The 16831-nt window shown below is 37.2% G+C and overlaps 1 protein-coding gene across 4 annotated transcripts in view; it reads left to right on the plus strand.

Annotated features, from left to right (window-relative positions):
• The window catches only part of LOC131041352 (pentatricopeptide repeat-containing protein At5g65560), a 30776-nt gene extending 14666 nt beyond the window's left edge, over positions 1 to 16110 (plus strand). For 2 of the 4 annotated variants that reach the window (XM_057974395.2, XM_057974397.2), the window contains 3 exons: positions 15480 to 15689; positions 15779 to 15844; positions 15978 to 16110. The gene's annotated coding sequence lies outside the window, so the exon portion shown is untranslated. Of the gene's footprint in view, positions 1 to 15479; positions 15690 to 15778; positions 15845 to 15977 lie in introns of those variants that run through there. The other 2 variants (XM_057974396.2, XM_057974399.1) reach the window with 2 other exon arrangements.
• Positions 16111 to 16831: the final 721 nt, after the last annotated feature.

Raw genomic sequence — 16831 nt, forward strand, 5'->3', positions numbered from 1 at the left:
AGTGGGTGAGAATAGCTCGAAGAGCTAACTCTAGATTGAAAGTTGAGGAATAAGCTAGTTTACTATTTTCATTCCTCAGCTCCTGGTTTCCTTCTCCATGCAAAACAGGGACAAGCCTTCAAGAATTTGTGTATGGAGCAATGAGAACCCAGCTCCTAAAGAATAGAGAAACATTCAAACAACATATATGTTTTCTACTTGCAAAATAAGCTAATCCTAGACCAGATATGATGAGTACAAATCTTAGCTAAAATTGAGGTAGCTTCTTATAATCTGTGAAATGCCCAACTCATGATTGCGGCTATATATATATATATATATATATATGTCATGTTTGTAAACATATGAGCATCAAATGTTAGATTGTTTCAGCTAAATATCCAAAATGCTTAGCTTCAAATCCAAATACAGAACAGTAAAAATCTTACAATTTGTCTCTAGCACACGAGGACCTAATCACATTCTGATAAAAAAACATTTGTTTTGGTGACTAGCTCAGTGCTCACCTGACAGGACAAAGGATAAGTACTGTATGCCATAGAGGTAAATAGATCTTCATGTTTTAGAATAAGCCACTACATAGGTGGTACATAGTAGGTGAATAATGAAACAGCTAACGAAGCCAGTCTATAACCATTGTAACCTCCAATATAGTGAGCAAATATCAAGAAAGATGCATCGGAAGGTGAAAGGATAGAACCCTTAATTAGAAGTAAACAAACATACCTTGAATATCCCACGACAGGCACAGCTTCCGGGAGAAAGGGAATGTTGCCAAACTCGAAAAAATCCATTCCTTCTAAATTTCCTCATTATTAACTATAAGGAGAGCAAGATCACATGTGTGCCCAACGGCTTGCACCTCTGCCCTGTATTTAGTTGACAATTATGTTTGTGGACAAGCACAAAAGTTTGGTTTGGTACGACATGAGCAAGCTCACTATTTTTGTCCAATTTACCCACTTTCATAGAACTTCTCCCAGTTGTGTTATAGACAAAAGCCAGTAAATACATTATTTTGCACTTACCACACTGGTGTTTCTCTTTCATCTTGATCTAAAATTATCTCCTGTGTAGACGTTTGAGTTTTTGCATTACTTATGAGTGGAGGGAAATATATTTTCCCTTCATTCCATCCTGTGAATATATGCCCCGCTTTCTTCTCACTGCAAAGCTGCCATGGAACATCCCAAATTTGATTCAGTTAACAAATATCATTACTAAGCTATAAAGAAAAATCAGTTTTCAGTTTCAATCAAAGTCTATTAGAGAAGATTTTGTACGTACTTGATCTTTCTCCAACAAAGACTCCCTATCATTTCCACTAGTCTTTTAGTTTCAACATAGCAAAGTAAATCACAATACCCAAGCCAAATTACTCGACTGCCAAATAGACTCATACAGTCAAATTAGTGAATCCGCATGTCATACAAAGTAATTATCTTTATGTTCCTGTCCATAGCTGTGCATACTGATGTCTTATGACAGGTTAACACAAAATCAAATTCCACCTATGCCATTAGAGTATTTGGATAGACAATTGAAACAATTGAAACATACTAATGCTCGAAAATGCTTTCAGGGTGATTTATTTACCAAAGACTTGTGGACTAGTGGAATTCATATCTTTGCTACATGGTCCAGCTGCATACAGATTCCAAAACAATAAAACTCAATGAATCCATGGCAAATGACTTACTTCAAGACCCTGCACAAATTGTGATGTGGTGTCAATGATGTCAAAGATGAAAAATGGGCAAAGTTTGCAGGAAAAATTACAAAACACTATCGCAGCAAAAAACTAAAAATAATCAAAATGGGATTTTAGGGCTGCATGATCTAGCCGTGTGCATATTATAATAAAATGAAGCTCACTGAAACTGTTGGTTATAATTAGGGCTGGTGGATTCCAATTGCCTTGGGCAACATTGGAATCCGCCTCCTTAATTTAGGGTCTGGCCCATTGCCTTTCGGTGCACACAAAAGGTTCCACGCTTCACTCAAACCCATTCGCCTCCTTGATAGGGCCGACCCTATCTCACTTCACCTAAAAAGAAATTAAAATAAATAAAAGATTTAAATGCAAAGAAGGCCGACATAAAAAGGGAACATGACTCATATAAAGATGGCGTATACTTCTCAATATCTACATTCAGTTTTATGTATATGCAAGACATATTTGGTGAAGGCGAAATTAATGAAAGGGAAAACTGGTAACAGCGAACTCCAATAGAAGGTAGCAGATCTTGAACTAGGAGGTAGCGAACTTCACCCAATTAGCAGCAGATCTGTGATAGAAGACAGCGAACCCAATTAGCAGCAGATTTCCAATTGAAATGAGCGAACCATTGAAGGACTTCATTGAAGGGCTGTAATCTACTCAAGGTGCTGTTACCCTAGCTACACTCAGAAATTCCAATGAGAAGGACTGCAAATCATAAACTCATCAGCAACCTAATTGTGAAGTCTCCTATCTCTTATTTGTGACTGCAACCTCTATGCTCCAGATAAGTGTGTAATATTCAGTTTATAATCATAATCAGATCTGAGGATCCTTTGGCTGGGTTTTTCCTCCTAGGAGGTTTTCCCAGGGTAACTGTGTTTTGTCCTTGTGCATTTCATTTTCATTTCATGCTTAAGTCTGGAAAACTATGGATTAATTAACCTAGCTTAATCTAATTCTGATTTTTCTGAGTTTATACAATCTGAAAGTACTTAATTTAACAGAAACCATGGCAAGTGACTTACCTCAAGATTCTGCACAAATTGTCATTGTGTCAATGATGTCGATAAAGCAAAATGGGCAGAGATTGCTGGAAAAATTTACGAAACCCTACCATAGCAATTTTTTTCTAAAACCAGACGTACCAAAACCAATAACCCTGCAGTTGTTGCTTCAATCTATTGATGGTTGACAGGATTAGGGCTACTAAAATCTGAACCAATCTCCCTACAGTTGCTGTTTCAATCTATTTAGATTAAATGAAAAGTGGATATGTATTATCAAATTTTTAGGGCATGGAATTCACTCTAATTCGGAGATCTACAACAAGAATTTTGCTGCACGAAAATATTAAATGCATTCAATGTGATTCAAAATTTGTTTCCAGACATGAGGTAACTACTCGGAATTTATTTCACAGGTTTTTTTTCCTGGTGTGAGAATACTGAATTCCGGTGGGCAATGCCCACACTATATAGCCTGTTGGCTAATGATTGGACTGTGGAAAACTCATGCCCATTATAATTAAATATTTTAGTTAAATATAAAAATATTTAAATATAAATTTAACATGGTTAATAACTTAATAACTTAATACTATATAATGATATAATTTATATGCAATCACTTTCTGACTAGCTATCATTGTGATGACACACTCCTTAGTGTAGAACAGACAATGTATGTGGTTTTTAACAGTGACCATTCTGCCCAAATGCTAGGCACTTTCTCAGAAATTGTGCTTGGAAGAATTATAGGGGTGTGTGGATTTGCCTTCTTTCAGGTGACCCCTAGCCAATGGCAATTTGCACAAATTGCAGCCTGATCAGAGAGGGCAGATAAATGTTTAAAAAAATTACTGTGTGTTCCCAGTCTGCTCAATGCCCATTGTTTTGTTGTGATTTCTCTCACCCAAATCTGATCTGCTTTCTCAGAGTTGCTGCTTATAAAAATTATAGTTTGCATGGATTTGCATTTTTTTAGATGACTCCTAGCCAATAGCAGATTCAATGAATTGCAGCTGAACTAGAGGGTGGGGAAGCTGATGAAAAATGTCTACCGTGTTCTGGCAATTTGAAAAACTCGTAATTATTTTTTTATGGGGGTCAGCTAAACCTGCAAGCTGTAGTTGGGGATGGGTAGTGGGCATCTCACCCTTGCCCTTGAAACTAGGGGTTCTGTGGGGAGCATTATTTCTTCCAACTACCTTTTATCTTGGGTTTTGATTTTACGTTGTTATTAATGCTTGCTTGTCCAAGCATTCTGTAGATTTGCATGTCATTTTTAAGGCCTGGACTAAAGACCATGTACTGTCTACATCTGACAAGGATAATATTCATTCAAAATTGCTTGTTTGTGACGTGGGAAAAATGGATCTTCAAAAGGCATGTTTATTTCTTGACTATTGTTTAGTGAAGGTTTAACTCAGTGAGGAGTGTTGGAAATGTTGTCATTGATGTCAAAGGCAATCAGTGGAAAAAGTGAAGTTGTGCTATTGATGTAAAAAGTAAGAAGACAATGTTATGTACAAGACTGTCATCAATGTCAAAGGTGAGAAAACAAGCTATACCTGTGACTTACATTATAAGGCAGCGAATTTATTAAAGAATGGTAAACAAAGACAAAGACTTCATATTAACCTAAGATGCATACAAGACAGTAAAAGTAAACAGATAAAGCGAGTGGAAAAGACATAAAAGAATAGTGGCTATATGAGAAACCATAAGTAGCGAATGGCACAAACACGATCATTGTTTGCTAAGGACATGAATAATATGATCAATAATCAACAATATTGAGGATAAATATTTGATGTGATATATTGTACTTGATATTTGAAACCTTGGACTCGTATTATCGGGTTAATTAGAATCGATTATATCTTGATTGGAAATAACGAAAGACTATCGGCAAGAGTGCCTAAAGAGGTCCTGAGAATAAAACACTGGAGTTTATATTAATATCTAGGCAGAACTATTGTGAAGAGCGGCTTCAGTTCGTGGACAGAAAAGATTGATAAAATATAAGGAACTGAGATAAAGATAATATGCAGCGTTTAAGTGGTAGAAAGTTTATACAAAATTAAGAGAACGACTTTGGATAAATAAGAGTAGACTTGGGTAAAGACAGATGTGTTGCACAGCGATTTCTCTTATTTCATGCTGAAGACAGCAATCAGATTACAATGGTTGATTGAAGGGGTGACGTGGATCACTATGTAAACAACTTTGAAGCATCAAAGAATCTGAAAGTCTGCGTGGAATACAAGAATCAGATTGTGTTATATGAGCATAATCTTAAAGGAAGCAGCGACTTCATGAGGAATATCTATTTTGAGATTAGTGAAGACGGTCAAATTTGAAAGATGGTGATGGGCAAAAATTATAGAAGCAGCAACTACAATCAAGTTCGATTAAGATGATAGCAGCAAACTAATATAATTCCAAAGTCAGCGACTTATTTGAAATGGCCCGATCTCATATTAGATATAGCAAAGAAAAGAACCATCTATGTGTTGTCGACTTAATCAAAGATGATAGGTTGCTACAGCGACTTAATATGAGAAGTAGTTCAGTCTAGTAAAGGTGACTATTAATGCCCAAGACAAAGGATCGATTCAATTCAAATATGGTCGAATTATCGTATAACCGACTTGCTAGCATGCACCGGTGAATAACTAAAATGGCAATTACAAAGATTAAAAGAATAATGATAATAAGCCTCAATATGTGGCGGCAATGATTACAAACAGAAATGTGAAGGTTCGTAAGACTCCAACTTGGAGTTGTGACTAAAGATGGTTGATTCTATTCAAGGAAGTCAACTTCATATATGTTGACTTTATTGAGTTCACAGCAGCGATCAAGAATGAAAATTAAAGGACATCGATTTACCATGGGTTGAGTCACAATACTGTCAACTTCTTCTATGGCAGCAACATTACCAAGGCGGAATTAATTATCATGAAGAAGAATTGATTTCTTTATTAGAAAATGTAGGCGACTAAACTGAATACTTCATGAAGCAGTGGTTAATTAAATACAATCAGGTAAAGCAATGTTAACATGGCAAGTTAAACTCAGCACCTAGTCAAAGATGTGATGACTTAAGTAATTTGTTAGCCGACTAAGATCAATTACGTAGTTTATATGCTGGTGAATTTCATTAAAAAAGACAGGATTCAAATAACAAAGTATAATGGCTTGATCTCAGATTGCATGTCTAATTAGTGGTTCGATAAAGATGATATGGTCAGCAAAAGAGGAGACAGCGACTCTATTGGAATGACGAAAGATTTGTATTAAAGTACAAACAAACATAAAAAGTATATAAAGTGACAAGGTGCGATTTGAAAGATATAATTAATAAACAGATGCAATTTGTTAAAGGAAAGATTAAAGTCAATGATATCGATTTACAAAAGGCAGCTTTTAATTAGCAAGGAATGCGACTTGTTTAGTGAAACTCTCTTGGAGAAAACTCTTCAATTATGAAGAGGTGTGACTTTTGACATAAAATGTATATCTTGGTAGGAATAAATGGAGATGGAAAATAGGAGTGATGATGTGTGTGGTATGTGTGTAGAGTATGGAATAAAAAAAATAAAAAAATCCTTGAGATGTAAGTGTGTGCAGTACATGAGAAGAACTTTATATCAGATTTATGAAGATTTTACGAAGGCCTTATGAACAGATTTATGAAGACTTTATGAACAGATTTGTGAAGATTCTATGAGCATATTGGTGGAGACTTTATGAGGCAGATTTTAGTAGACTTATGAAGCGTGTTGGAGCAGACTTATAGGACATACAAAATAGAGTATTATGAGGAGAAGTATGAACAGATTTATAGAGTTTAGTGAAGATATTTTAATCAGTTTTGTCACAGATTTATTGGCAACATTATAACAGTTTGTAGAAGGAAGTTTGAGAAGAATAGAATCCATCATCTGTTGTAGAAGCAACATTGTCAAGGTGGAAAATCAGATTTATGTGAAGTGGGTTGGTGCTCACGTATTCTGAAGTGGGAGTTGGTGCTTCCAGTGGGTTGCTGCTCACAAAATCCATATTTGGGAGTTGGTGCTCACAAAATCAGATTTGGGAGTTGGTGCTTCCAATGGGTTGGTGCTCACAAATAAACTTAGGGGTTGGTGCCTACGGACATTGTAAAAAAGGATATTCATATAAAAAGAATTGATTTGTCGTGGTTTTCTCCTGTAAGGGTTTTCATGTATATATCTTGTGTTCTAATTGTGTTCATAATAGTTTGATCTCATGTGAATGGTAATATGCAATGAATATGTTAATGAGATGAGTTATATACTTGTGATTGAAGTTGAAAAGTTTAAATTGGTTGTTTAAATTTTGGAACCATGGGGCTTCAGCTTTGCAGGAAGATGAATTTCTTGTTCCACTTGTGAAATTCTAATGTGTGGTTTATTTGCACACGGTCTATGTGCATTTTGCAACCAATAGAAGACGTTCTTGCAGAAATGTGGTTCATTTGATCAAAAGATGAATTTCTCGTTCCAATGCTATGGGAGACACCATCGATTTAAGCGATAAGCCTATTGGTCTCAGCGTGCATTTGCGCAAGTATCTATCAATTTATAACAAATGTGGTACAGGGTTGTCGTAGAAATTGATGGGATTTTGTATTGAACTGGTTGTTGTGTGTTGTTTTGTTGGCATTATCTACTTGATGAGGGAATGCAATCCTTTACATTGTGATTTTAGGCATTATTGGCAGCCCATTATCCGCTCTGCTCAAGTCGGTATGGAGTGCGCTAGCTGTTATTTCTATAACTGGTGAGTTTTTTCCTAGTCTACAACCTTTTCATACCATTTATGCCCTACAAGGATGGATGGCATTGTGAAAGTTCTTCATTTGGAGGAAGGGGGTTTGTATACCATAAGCGGGCAGATGATATACTTAAAACCCTTTGAAATGATTTTGTTAACTTTCGAGTTGTTTCTTTGATGGTTAGGGTTTCAAGGATTTGGGATCTCCAAGGTTAGGGTTTTCAAACCCCAAGGATTATGGCTAGGGTTTTGTTGTGACGTTTTCACACATCGCCCCATTAAAATGGGGACCCCCTCTTTTTTGCTCGGTTTTGCCTGTTTCTCTCTCTGCTTTTTTTAGGGTTTTGGATAGGTGAGTGAGTCGTCTGGACTAGGGTTAAGCCTTAGGGTTTCTATTTAGATGTTTTCAAGCCAGAGTCCAGTCAATTTTGAAGGGGATTGTTGAGCATCCTCGCATAGGTTGCAATTTTGAAATGGGGTGAATCTGTCAGGAGGTCAAATGAATCTGTCTAGGTTCAGCCGGAATTTTGAATGCAAGTCCAAATTTTGCCTAAGTGTTAATGATGGAATTTTGAAATTTTGTTTGAGTGATTTTGACCAAATTTTGGAAATTTTGATAATTGATCCCAGGCATTGGAAATAGCTTAATTTTACCTTGTGAAGTGACTGAGGTCCTAAAATCTTGATATTTTAGCCTGTGGAAGCAAAATCGCTCCTGTCCCTCAGCCAAGGACCAGGGCGAAAATGATATTTTATGCATCTTGGTTATTAATTTATTTCATTTGTCTTGTGTAGGGTTGCCAGGAGATGCAGTTGAACAAGAATCGAAAGATTTAGAAGATTTTTGAGACTCAAAATGGCGAATTTTGAAGTTTAAGGTCAAATCGCTCCTGTCCCTCAGTCAGGGACCAGGGCGAAATGACTTACTTAGACCATTTTGACCTCATTTTGATCAAGTTGAAGCATCAAGGACGTAATGGAAGGTGAAATCAACATGATGGAATGCCAGGATTTAGCCGTTTGCAATAAAAAGTTGAACATTTGCCCTCAAGGACAAAAATCGCTCCTGTCCCTCACTGAAGGACCGGAGCTTGAAATCCAAAATTGCCTTGTCCTTGAAAGATTTGAACGATTTCGCGATTTGAGAAGAACGAGGGAGGTACATTTTAGTCATTGAATATAATTTGGTTGCACCTCGAAGGGGAAAATTGGCCCTAGAAGCAAAATCGCTCCTGTCCCTCTGCCAGGGACCAGGGCGAATTTCAATGATAGCTCCCGTCCCTCTCTCAGGGACCAGAGCGATTTTCTTATAAGACAAGTTTTGGCGAAGTGAAATGAGTTTTTTAAGTTTGAGGCAAGTAAAAGGAGGCATAACGAATCTATTGAATATAATTTTGAAGAGTGCAAAACACCAGTGAAGCCTATTTTTGTCCTAGGCGCTCCTGTCCCTCTCCAAGGGACCAGAGCGATTTCTTCCTAGGACAAATTTCTCACCAATTTGAAGCAAATTCCATGTCAAAGATGAGTGAAGGGGAGCATAGCGGATCCATTGAAGATAGTTTTAAACGTTGGCAAAGAATGATTGAGCCTACAAATGAAAGTTCGCTCCTGTCCTTTAGTCAAGGACCAGGGCGAAATCTTGGTTATTTAGACTTCCCCTTCGAATTTTAATAAATCCAGGCCAAGGTACAAGGGGGCGATGATGTTTGGAACGCTTCGAAGAAGAACAAAGTTGCAAGGACCATGAAAAGTGATGAAATTACCCAAGTTCGCTCCTGTCCCTCTCCTAGGGACCAGAGCGAAATGTCCAAGTATACTTAATTTTGAGATGTCACTTCCATTTCAAACGTTCAAGAAGGAGTAAGAGACACCATTTTATACTTTGAAGACAATCGAAAGTTGATAAGAACAAGGATTAGCCCAAGGAACAAAGGTTCGCTCCTGTCCTTCAGTCAAGGACCAGAGCGATTTCTATGAAGACCATCATCCCTTCCAAAAAACCACGCCAAGGCAAAGTTATACAAGATCGAATATGTCCTTGGAAGGATGATGGACAAGGAACCAAACGTCAAAAGGTGACTAGCTTAAGCAAAGATGCAAGTTCGCTCCTGTCCTTCAGTCAAGGACCAGGGCGATTTCTACTAAACTGGTCATTTCCTTCAAAAAATTACGTCAGGGCAAGGTTACACAAGGTTGAAAATATCTTTAAGAAGATGATGAATGAGAGGTTAACGACAAAAGGTTGGCAAATTTGAGCTAAATGCAAGGTTCGCTCCTGTCCTTCAGTCAAGGACCAGCGCGATAATGGTTCTAAGAGGCATTCATTTACAAAATAGAATCGATCAAGCATCAAGTTACGAATGAAGATCCCAGTTTGGACGTAGGAGATGAAGTTTCAAATGTGAAAAATGCAAGATGGAGGACCTAAATGTATAATCGCTCCTGTCCCTCTCCCAGGGACCAGAGCGATGTGGTTTGTATCCCTTACATCTCTCATGTTTTGGTGCCAATAAATGTTGAAATACATTAAATGCTAAAATTCGATAAAAACTTTGAATTATTTGATTAAAATGGCATTTGAAAAATAGCGCATAAGGCATTTAATAATTGATTGGGCCTTTTTAAAAATCGAAATTATTAAATACAAAGGCATTTAAATTGATTAATTATTAAATTAAATAAAAAGGGAGAGCGCTTGGGGTTATATTTTTATATTTTTATAAAGTCGGCCTCCCTTTTATTTAAATTTGCTTATTATTTGCCTTATTTCTAAAAGTCGGCCTTTGTGAAAATAAAGAGGTAAGCGCCTATATAGTGGAGCTGTGTTTAGCGATTCTAATCCATCATTCATCCACTCACACAAGTGCGATTTGGAGAAGAACAACAAGGTGCGAAATCTGGTCTAAGGAGGAGCGAATTTAGTTGAAGACTAAAGGAGGAGCGAATTTTCCTCAAAGCGTTGAAGGCTAGAGGTGGTGAAGTTGATAGAAGAAGCACATTTTGAGGACTTTGATCCACATTTTGCCTAGCAAACTTGCTTAATTTTGCATCTTTTCTTAGATTTAGTTCTCAAGTGGAGGTATGGCGAGATTCTCCTAGTCTCAATTTTCAATTTTCAATTTTCAATTTCAAGTGGCTTAGTTAAATTTAGGAAATGATAATTCAAAGATTTATCATGAGGTTTCCTAATTTAAAACTTAAATCCTCTTTCTAGTCTATATTTCCACGTTGCAAAACATGTTACTAATTTTGAAATGTTGTGTAGGTATCAAGATGGCGACTCCCAAACTCGAAGGATCTACAAGTCGGAAGGCTCTCATCAAGGAAAATCAAGCCAGATCAAGGACGGTCTCCTCCGGGACGATCAAGCAAGGACAAGGGCGACCTTCTCCAATCCAGTATTACAAGGCGAGGTACATCATCATCCTGCACATCAAGGACACAAGAAGTTAGAACAAGGGTTCGTTGAAGAAGCAGATAGTTCCAGATGAATTAATTAAAGCTAGCTTCTCAACAACACCAAGTTGAATATTTACCAAGTTACAAGTGTCAGACGAGGTGGCATCCTAGTCATCACTTCTCCAGTCAGTGTGGTCCACCTCAGCATGTCCAGATTCAATGTACCTAACTCATGGAAGGTGGCACAAACTCCGATGTACCTACCCCGGCTATTCATTGGTCGATTTTTCTAGAGAGGACATGTGTCCAAGCAATACAATTTTATCATTGGTCAAGCATTAAATGTTATGTAATGGTTGTAACAAACCCTAATTAGGGTTTTCATTGTAAAATCTTGGCCATTGATCTCGAATTGATCTAAGCCATCGAATTGTATTGAGGGCACTATATAAGCCCTGGCATTTCATTTTGTAAAGGCAATTAGCAATAGTTAGATAATAGTTAGAGAGTTGAAAATAGTTAGAAGATAGAAATAGAATAGTAACTAGAGTAGAGTAGAGAGAGAAGGCAAAGATTGTTGCCAAGATGTTGTTGTAAAAGACTTGTAACTTCATTGAAGAAATGGTGAAATTTATGGGTCGATTCGACAATTTGCATGGTCTTTATACTTCTCATATTTGATTTCATGTTATTAGATGAGTGGAAGAAATGTGCTTGATTGATGGTGGAATTCGTATATCCATACTACTAGCAGTTTGTTGATTGCAGACTTGCCTTGTGTAGTCAACTGGAATCATTCAGCTTAAGCTTAACTTCAATTGTCGCTTCTTCATTGATATGCATCAACCTAATGGTGTCTATGCCTGCAGTGATGATTTGAACATCATAAAGCTTTCCTTCGAAGATCGCACTAGCCTTGTGGAGATGATCCTGCGATGTCAAAACAAGACCTAGTTAGAATTTCACCAAAGATCAATCATTGCTCCTACATTCCTTAGTATTAGGATTAGATTCTTTCCTCACCCTCCTCTTTTTTCTTTTTTTCAAGTCAAAGTTAGTAAAATCCTGTGTCCAGCAATATTCAAAGCAAATCAGAAGTTCAGGCATCAAAATGTAAGTCCCCTTGTGATTCCAGCAAATCACATCATACCACAAAGAGCTTATCCACACGTAGAGACCCTACATACAAGAACCTTGGAGTCATCCTCATTGATCATTTTTCGCGATATCTTCAGCAATCAGAGGCTTTATTCAAGAGAGGATAAGGTACCCTTAGGTATTTTATTCTGTGTTTGATAGTGTACAAAATACACGTCAACAGGTTTTAAGGGATTATAATGTCAAACTCGAAGGACTAGCATTAGTTTTTTAAGGGTTTATTTGAAAGTAATTATGTCTTTATCAGTTAAATAAACATCTTTTGTGCTGATTTTTTAAATCTATGGCTGTTTGTAATATGATATTGTTATAATTATTAATACCTATTGTTAGAGCCCTATTTTATTGTCTTCACATAGATATATTGTGAACCCAGTTGAGGGCTTTTGTTGGTTACCTCTTATGCAGGATTTATCAGCTTTCTAGGTAGGTGTGAAAAATTGTTTTCACCTATCATAATGGTCCTCTGCTCTCTGCAACTCCCATTGATGCTCATGTGGTCAAAACAAGTGACTGTAAGTAATCGATCACTAATAATTTTAAGTTTATTTTAGTTGTTACCTCACACAACTCATAGATCACATAGCAACTGACAGTCGAATCCACAGCTTTTAGAAAACTCTGAAAATTTAACATGTTTGAAATTATATAGTTAATAATAATCAAGGAATTTTTTTTATAGAATATGTCTAAATAATTATTCTGATGCTTTTTGTTTGTTGTGCTTCTACTTATTACTTGTAATATAGTTTACTGGTGTTGATGCTGTGGAGAAGTTCAGCGAATCAGTCTCATATGACAAGAAACTCTACAAGCATGACATCGATGGTAGCAGAGTTCATTCTTGCCAAACAAGCAAGTAGCTTTTCTTTTGTCTTATAAAAATGTAGGAAAAAGCATTTAAACATCTTATATGGGTTTGTTGTCACTGTTCTGTTAAACTGGGGAGGAGTGGAAGCTGTGAATCTGGATAGATGATCTTAACCATTTCCTAAAAATAAAATGTGGTTTTTATATTCAGTTTTTAGTGTAAGTTCATTTCCACTTCTTTTTTTTGAATTGGGGACGATTGCAAACTATAGATTTGGATAGATGATGTCAACCCATTTCATCTTTAAACTTGTACGATTGGAGATCCAGTGAAAAGTATTTGACTAGAATCTTGTTTCCTGTAAAAACATGGAAGTGTAGAAGCTTTTTCTTTGGAGGATATCTATTGTAGCATTTTATTTTTGAGGGATATTGTTTTTAGTTCTATATATACTTATAACCTTCACCATCCTAGCAAGGCCACAAATGGGGGGCCTCATCCTTGTACATTGAAAAGCAACATCTACCATGGGACTCAAACTTAGTATCTATCACCAAATAGCCAATGGATGTACATACTTTTACACCATTCGCCCATGTGCTTGATGTATTCATTGATTATTCTTATTTTTGGTGCTGAAGGGTATCCCCGTGATCCCCCAGCCTAGCGCCCATTTTTGAAGTGAGCTGAGGTGAGACTTATCCCTTGGGGTGTGGGTAAGGGCCCGTGCATTACACACACCGTATAAACACTGGGTTTAGAGTGTCGAACTCGAGACCAATGGGGAGCAAACCCACTGCCCAAGCCAACTTTCCTACCCGTCACGGGCTTTTCATCGATCATTCTTATTAATAATAGTATTTACCATTTATCTTGATTAAATTCATGGGTATCTTGAGCTTACTTAAGATACAAAGTCTGTTGTAAAGTGTCTTCAACAGAGATTAGAAAATCGCTCGAAACTCGCCAAACTCGGCGAGTCCGAGTCCGAGACATGCTCACCGAGTCTCTGGAGCTCAGACTTGGACTGGGCCAAGTTTGGCGAGCAAACTCGACAAACTCGCCAAACTCGGCGAGTCCTGTGCCTGCGACTCGGCCGACGTCAAGGCCCAAAAAAAGCCAAAAAAAATGCATTTTTTAAAGGGGCGATGCCCCTTGATGCCGATCGAGTCCCAGGCTACCCCTTGACCCCACCTTGGGGGCGCTGCCCCCAAACCCCCTTTGAAAAATATGGGAGGAAACTGCATTGATAGAAGTAGGGAAAATTTAACCTCCGAGTCTGACACTGATTGGATCAACCAGGTAGATATAGAGGCTGAGGCTGTAGCCATGGCAGAGGAGGAGCAAAGAGCACGAGTAGAGACAGGAGATACTGATAGTGACACAGATGTTCCTGATGTTGGTGGGCATGGCATGGTGTCACGGGGAGCGACTATGGCTGCCGAATCATCCAGGACCTACCTTAAACGCCTTCGCAACGGGCTAGGGTGAGAGGGTGCACACTCCTCTGAGCCATAGGCTTGTAGTTGTATTTACCTTTGGTATTTGTGTGGAACATTTGATGATGATCATATGATGACATGGATTTTTTATTCCACGAGTTTTGTAATATTGTATACGTTTGACAATATTTATATATTTATGTTTGTTATTTCCTTCAGCTACAATTTGCATTTATGCTAATGTGATTGATGTATACTTGTGAATGTAATCAAATGAGCCAAGTTTGATGATGTTATTGTGTCTTTAAGATGTATTCAATAAAGGGTGCATGAAACAAGTTTTAAATCTTTAAAAATCTCTAAATTTCTTGATTTTTTCACTTTCCCGAGTCTAGCCGAGTCTGAAGCCGAGTCTGACTCCGAGTCCCGAAGCCGAGTCCAATTCGGCCTTGCCGAGTCCGAGCCGAGTCCGAGTCCCGTTTCTTTGGTCTTCAGTGAACAAAGCAGGGAGCTTTGTTTTGAGATTCTAAATAATTAGATGTCAAAATATAATGTGTTCGCCTAATTATAGTTCAGAGTTAGAGATTTTAAAGTGCAGTTTAAAAATTTGCAAAACCGTTTTTGTCCATTTGTCTCTTCATTTGTAAACTTCATAGACGACTCCAGGTGGTAAATTGTGAGTTTGTATGGCGTTCTCAGGGTAAAATCTACCAAAACATATATGCATGGAACTTCATGCATTAAGAATAGGCTTGTTTAGGTTGTGGCTATTCAAACCTGTGCATGATTCAGAGCTCTATGTGGCATACCTTCTGAAAATCTGAATCATCATCCTTGTTCTTGTATATTAACACATGTGATTGGTTGTCACTGTTTATTCAGATGTTAGCAGAGTTATGCTTGGAGTGCTTAAATTTCTTCTGTTTTGGATTAATGTTGCTGCAAGCCTTGATAATTTTGTCTGTATTTCTTGTATAAGGATTCTCTGGGAGGTGCTTGAACTTGATTGTAGGTTAAAATTTGTGCATCTCGTTCTTGGTAGTTGAGTTTCTTTCTTTATCTCTAGAATGATTGCATTCATTTAATAGTGGATGTTTGAGTTTTTTCTGCAGACTAGTAATGTGTTTTGTTTTTTGATGATACAGGGTCTTATAACTGCAGAGGATAGAGATGCTATACCAAAAGGTCTAGCTGAAATTCAGAGAAATACTGAAAGTGGAAAATTTACTTGGAGAGCTGATAGAGAAGATGTTCATATGAACATAGAACCAACCTTGACAGATTTAATTGGAGAGCCAGCAAAAATACCTTTTGAAAATCTGAATCATCTTCCTTGTTCTTGTATATTAACACAGGTGATTGGTTGTCACTGTTTATTTAGATGTTAGCAGAGTTATGCTTGGAGTGCTTAAATTTCTTCTGTTTTGGATTAATGTTGCTGCAGGCCTTGATAATTGTCTGTATTTATTTGTATAAGGATTCTGTGGGAGGTGCTTGAACTTGATTGCAGGTTAAGATTTGTGCATCTCGTTCTTGGTAGTTGAGTTTTTTTCTTTATCTCTAGAATGTTTGCATTCATTTAATAGCGGATGTTTGAGTTTTTTGTGCAGACTAGTAATGTGTTTTGTTTATTGATGATACAGGGTCTTATAACTGCAGAGGATAGAGATGCTATACTAAAAGGTCTAGCTGAAGTTCAGAGAAATATTGAAAGTGGAAAATTTACTTGGAGAGCTGATAGAGAAGATGTTCATATGAACGTAGAAGCAGCCTTGACAGATTTGATTGGAGAGCCAGCAAAAAAGCTTCATACTGCAAGATGTCGAAATGATCAAGTTTGTACTGATGTGCGCTTATGGTACCAGGACGCCATTGATCAAATTCTAGGATGCATAAACCACCTTCAGTTTAACTACCTGAATATTCATTTATCTGGACCTGTAACATGTAAGTTTCAGTTATTATCTTTGAAAGTACACATGTACACATACATTTTATAATAAAAATGGTGTAGCATGATGATGCGGTGTATCTACAGCACATTATGCTAGAATGCCATCTACATGAAACACAAGATTACTCCTCAGAAGACCAATGGAGACATACAGGTCTTAGGAGACGCACATGTAAGACACTACCATCATGCTGCACCATTTTTATTAGAGCATGTCTAAATAGTCTCAAAGAACTCTTACAGAAATGGCTTTGAATATATTCTTTATTGTTATAATATGAGGATCTTAGTTTTCCATGGTGAAGGGTCTTTGGTAGCCAACATGGGTAAAAACTAAAATCTCTTGCCACACAACTTATAAAACATACACATATATTCCTGAGTGACAAGTGTCTGCACCATATCAACACGATTGCCATTTTATCTATATTGGATATTTGATTTGTCTTAAGTAATGGTCCTTTGGGTTCGTCAATGCATCTGTGCAACCTTATCATTATCACTCTAAACATAGTTTCCTCCATAAAATATCCCTTATGTATA

This window comes from Cryptomeria japonica, chromosome 11, assembly GCF_030272615.1.
Source record: "Cryptomeria japonica chromosome 11, Sugi_1.0, whole genome shotgun sequence".
Taxonomy (NCBI): Eukaryota; Viridiplantae; Streptophyta; class Pinopsida; order Cupressales; family Cupressaceae; genus Cryptomeria; species Cryptomeria japonica.